This window comes from Pyrus communis, chromosome 3 (assembly GCF_041283825.1).
Source record: "Pyrus communis isolate YQ-2024b chromosome 3, ASM4128382v1, whole genome shotgun sequence".
Lineage (NCBI taxonomy): Eukaryota > Viridiplantae > Streptophyta > Magnoliopsida > Rosales > Rosaceae > Pyrus > Pyrus communis.
In genome coordinates, this window is record NC_142567.1 from 21697493 (window position 1) to 21703574 (window position 6082).

Below are 6082 nucleotides of genomic sequence, written 5' to 3' on the forward strand. Positions count from 1 at the left end.
TAGGGTTTCTCACAACAAAAAAAAAACCTTCATGGCAATCAACAACAATCAACCAAGAATGAAAAACAGGGAGAGATTTTGACAAAAAAGAAAAAGAAAAACAGGGAGAGATTAAAAATTGAAGAAAATTAGGAGAAGAGAGGATCTGTAAGTGGGTTTTGGAATCGAGGGGGAGCTTTTGCTTGGCGTGGTTTCTTAAGGCTTTGGCATTGCCGCCGTATATCAAGGAGGTGTCCATTTCACCATCGAAACCCAAAACCCAAAACCCTAGAAGGTTAGTTATATGTGCTAATTAATTTTTCTCTAAAACTTTTTTCTAATTTTAATATATTTGCAGGTTAGTTAGATGCGCTAATTAATTTTTTTTTTCCTTCAGAATATGACTCAATTTGTGACTGTGGTCCATTACGGATGGAGGATGGTTGATAGCCAATGCACAGATGGTCAAGCGAAAGCAATGGTAGTGTCAACGAAAGTTACTCATCAAGATCTTATACATGGTATATATAAACGTCTTTGTTTTAGTCCGAGTGAATTTAGAATCTTAGTACATTATCAATGCATGAGCAACTTAAGGATGCAAAATATGATGGAGATTGTAGACAATGACAATGTGATTAGTTGGGTATGTGAAAGTATTTCTGCAAAACCAAACAAGATTCCGTTATATGTTACAACATATCCTCTAAATGAACCTGAAGATGAATAGCCAATTGCATGTAGTTCCCCATCACCAACAGTGGCAATTCAAGAGAACGATGGCATTTTGGGTGATGAACAACCAAGTCAAGTTCTTCATGACAATGCCCAGATTAGTGAGACTTCAATAGATGTGAGTTTTGAGTTTACTGATGACTATCATGACAGTACCCATTTTGATAATGTGCAGTCCAACGATGCCAATTTCAATCTATCGTCGTCTCGTCGTAACAAATGTAAGAGCATACAAGAGTATGATAATATTGCAGATTTGAATATAGATGGAGATATTATGGTCAGACAATTGTACTCAAGTAAGAAAGAGTTGCAAAAACAATTAGCTATGATTGTAATGAGGAAGAATTATGAGTTTAAAGTGGAAAGATCAACTAAGGATCGTTTGGAAATTAATGTGTGGATGATAATTGCAAGTGGCGACTTCATGCAACCAAGTTACAAGTGTCAGAATTTTTTGAAGTAAGAAAAGTTAAAGCTAATCATTGTCGTTCATTAGATGTTGTTTAGCGTGATCATTAGCAAGCAAGTAGTTCTGTTGTTGGCCAATTTATAAAGTCAAAGTATGAGAAGGCATCACATGTATATAGACCTAAAGACATCATTAAGGATATGCGAGCACAATTTGAGGTTAATATGAGCTACGAGAAAGCTTGGAGAGCAAGAGAGTATGCATTTGACATGATTCGAGAATCGCTAAAGGAATCTTTTGCCGCACTTCCTACCTATTGTGCCATGTTAGAAAGTAAAAATCCTAGGACAGTAACACATATAGAAACAGATGACAATAATCACTTTTTATACTTTTTCATGGCAATAGGAGCCTCTGTAAGGGGATTTTGTGGTTCTATAAGGCCTGTGGTAGCAGTTGATGGGACTTTTCTAAAGGGTAAATATCTTGGCACCTTATTTGTCGCTGTATTCCATGATGGACAAAATCAAATATATCCTTTGGCATTTGGTGTGGGTGACTCAAAAAATGACGCTTCATGGACATGGTTTCTTACAAAATTGAGAAGTGCCCTTGCAGAGGTAACAGACTTGGTGTTTGTATCTGATCAACATGGAAGCATTGGTAAAGCTGTGCAAACTGTGTTTCCAGAGGCATATCATGGAGCTTGTATGTATCATGTAGCTGGCAACATGAGGAATAAATTTGGTGATGATGAAACGATGTTTAAGTTATATTACACTGTGGCAAAAACATACCTTGTGTCAGAGTTTAATAGTGTTATGATTGATATTTGGGCAATCAAAGATGGAAAAGTAGGAAAATATCTTCCAGAAATTGGGTATCATAGATGGGCTCGGGCACATTTAAGTGGAAAACGATACAACGACAACCAACATTGCCGAATCTATGAATGCAAAACTGAAGGATGCTCGAAAGTTGCCTATCACTGCTATAGCGGATCACCTTACAGGTACACTCCAAGGGTGGTTCAACGAACATTGGAACACAACAAGTTCATTGAATTTGACCTTGACAAAGTGGGCAGAAGAAAAATTGCACAAGAATCAAAATAGAGGCTTGTGTATGTCGGTATGTATGATTTGTTTACATTTTTATGCACTCTCACATTCCTAATGCACACTGGACACCAAAATCCAAATAAAGTCCATACCAAGAACAGACAAAGAAAAAAATAAAAATAAAGAACCAACACCCCTCTATACTTGCAGTGTTGACAAAGATTTAATCATTTAGGTAGAATAGTAGCTTTGTTTTTTATTTTTTATTATTATTATTTTATTTTTTATTTTTTATTTTTTATTTTCCCAAAAGTGCTTCTTCATAGTCAAAGGTTAAGGCCTCTGCCGAAGAAAAACTTCCCAAACTTGTTCTCCAAATTTTTCGAATAAGACCAACATTTTGTTCTTATCAAGATCACGATAATCACCTAATATTTTAAATAGAAATCTAAAAGCTAAAAGCATCTCTTAACTCTTTATTTAATCAGTTGTGGCAAGGAAGCATGTAATATTTCATGGTTAAGTGAGCTGGATGACGGCCAAATCAATGTGGTTAGTGCACATATTTTGTTAACCAAAAACATAGTTAAAATGTTTCAAAAAAATAAACATGTTGATAAAAGTATATGATAATTATGATTAATTGGTCTCTTGTTGTTGGTTGTCACTTGTCAAATTAGAATATTTGCAATTTGCACATAATTTGAAGTATACTAATAAGTTTTAAGTCCCTAAGTTCTCCCATTGGTGTTTCTTCAAGGTATTGTGTGTACATTTTTAATTTTTTTTTCTTTTTTTTCACATGGTTGACAACTATGCAGGTATCTTCCATTAATCACTATGCATTGCAAGTACATGAGGTAGACATATATCGTGATCTAAATGCCAAGTCATGCATGTGTAGAAGGTTTGATCACGACCAACTTCTATGTGTCCATGCAACTGTTGCATGTAGAATTTGCAACCAATGTTCTAAAAAACGGCATAGGTGGTACCTAGGCGCTGGGCGGTGGTGAGCCGAGGCATTTTCTTGCAAATTGGTTGGAAAAATACGATGGGCTCTAGGTGGCCTAGGTGGGTTAGGCGGGGGTTTTTTTTTTTTTTTTTTCCTAATTTTTTTTAATGAAATTAAAAAATAAAATGAAAAATCCTATCTAAGTCTAAGTGGTTTAAAATTGTGAACTTGTTGTACATGTGTCATCCTACAATATTCCTCACTATGGTTATATGGCATATATGCTTAATGTGTTTTTAAATTTTGGACTTGTTGGATACTCTTTTTGCATTTTATCATTTTTTTTTATTATCTTATCCATGTATTTCATATAAGTATAATTTTTTGGTAAGTGTCAATATGCACTTATTTACAAGATATACAAGAAATTTACCTAAATTTGCCTAGACCGCCTAGGCGCCCGCCTAGACCCCGGCCCGCCACCTAGGCACTAGGCGCCAGTCCGCCAGCCGACTAGCGCCTAGCATTTTTTAGAAACTTGTTCGCAACACATTAGTGTACACTATATGCTCCAAATTCTACACAGCTAGTGCAATTGTGGTTGCGTATGCGGAGCCCATTTGGCCGATTGGAAACAAGTGTGAATGGAGTGTGCCAGAAAAGGTGCAGAATAGAGTTGTGTTACCTCTAATCAGACAAGTTGTATCTGGAAGATGCAAGACAAACAGAATCCCAGCAGTCATTGTGGTGGGATAGGCCACAATCACCAAACTTGCAAGAATCCAATTAGACTCCATTTCAGCCCATGATGTGAATGTTTTTCTTTGAGATTTATTACATTATTGGCTTTTATATTATTCAGGATTTATCACATTATTGGCCTTTATATTTTCAATCACCAGTTTAGCAAAAAAACCTCACACAGTTTTAGCTAAAAAGGGTTTTTGCTCCTCTATTTTTAGATTCAAATTTTGCTTTAGGGATTCAGTTCCTGATTAATTTTTATGTTTAGTTAATTGGGTGATCTTCAGTTTTCACATTCTTTGATTACATTTGAATATCTATATATATGTTGATAAAAAAAGAAAAAAAGAGTGTGGGAAACAGAGGGGTTCGAGAGTAGGGGTATTGGGTACTAGATCTCAACTAATTGTTGTTTTTTCATGGTTAAGAGCAATGAGGATTTCTTTTGTCATTAAGGGTATATTAGTACTTTTACATCAAGTTTTGGTTAGAATTATCATAAAACTAAAATGGTGGCTATAATTCTATATGGGGTCTAAAATATGGTTACTTTTCCAAATTTCCCAGCCCACTTCCTCTTTTTCTCCTATAAATACCCGCTTTATCTCCAAAATTCAGGGGGCTTTTGCTACGCGCAAACTTTTAAACACATTCTTTTCCGAATTCTAACTTTGGCATCGAAGATTCTTCAGCCAAAGCCCCCTCCCCCTCCCCTAATTCATCATGGGCGCGTGAGGTTTTTGGCCTTAATCTTAGGTGTTATGATTTTGCAGGCACATTTTCGTCAAAGGAAAAGACGACGAAAATTTGCATCCACACATATTAAAGGTTATTTATCCAATGAAATGAATCTTTAATTTATTTAAGAAATTTTAGTGTTTTGAGCATATTAAAGATTGTAAATTGGGTTTATTTAAATTATGAATAAATCTGAAATTTTGGTCGAGTTGGGAAAACTGATGGAGTTTTGCATACCTTGCAACATGTCCTATTTGATTTTGATATATTTTCCTAACTCCAAAATTTGTGAAAATTTGCCATGTTATATTATATAATGGAATGTTTACAGAGAATTTATCCCTTTTTGGACAAGAAATGGGTTTATGGTAAATTTTTAAATGTGATACTATGTTGCTGGAATTTTGCAGCATAATCTGTTTGTGCTATTATTTTGATATACCTACGCAACACCTAAATTCATGCAATTTTAGTATGATATACATTGATATGTTTATTTTAAATATGTAAATTTTCATGAGAATTGGCTGAAAAAATGTGTTATTGGTGAATTATTTATTCTCAGGTATGTACCACATAATTTTTGCCGTTTCTGCAGCACATTCCATTTCGATTTTTTTTGGTCCACTTTTAAAATCTCAAAAACTATGAATTTTAGGTAAAAATACATTTATATGTCTACTTCATTTTTGGAAAGTTTCATGAACATTGAAGTAAAAATGAATATTTGGTAAATTCTTTAGTCTCAAGTATGTACTGCAGAATTACTGCTGTTTCTGCAGCACATCCCATTTTGAATTTACTTTTTTTTATTTTTTATTTTTTTTATATATACTTGTAAAATCTTAAAAATTATGAAATTTTGGTAAATAACATCCTTGTATGTCTATTGTATTTCTGAAAATTTTCAATCACTTTGGATGAAATGAATATTTACACTATGTTTGGATGAGGAAAATAAACATGGAATTTTGGTAAAAGTCAGAATTTATAAATTGACAGGTACCAATTCTCTTGTTTGGATTCATAAATATAGAAATTTAGAATTTCCTCATGGAAAAAAAACTTAGAATTTGGGACCTCCAAATGCCAAGTTCAAATTCCATGTAAATAGGTGTCATTTCTCAATTTCTATGATTGAGAGTTTAAAAATAACAAATTCCGTATTCAATTCCATTGTTCTTTTAGGTTAACCAAACAAGAAAATTTACAAATTCTAGAAAATAAAATCTCGTCATTTCAATTTCCGTCATTTTTAAATTCCTTGGTACTGCAGATTTTCTGCAGCTTCTGCGGCACATCTGTTTTGGAATTAATTTTGTACTCACTTGTAAAAATTTAAAAATCATGAATTTTTGTGAAATAATAGCCATATATTTCTAGTTCATATCTGAAAATTTTCATGACAATCTAACTAGAATTGAATTTTTAGTGAATTTGCAAGCTAAGGTGGTACAT

At 33.7% G+C, this 6082-nt stretch overlaps 1 pseudogene; it reads left to right on the forward strand.

Moving 5' to 3' along the window:
* Positions 1-1042: 1042 nt before the first annotated feature.
* On the forward strand, positions 1043-3898 carry LOC148698136 (protein FAR1-RELATED SEQUENCE 5-like; annotated as a pseudogene).
* The last annotated feature ends 2184 nt before the right edge of the window (positions 3899-6082 follow it).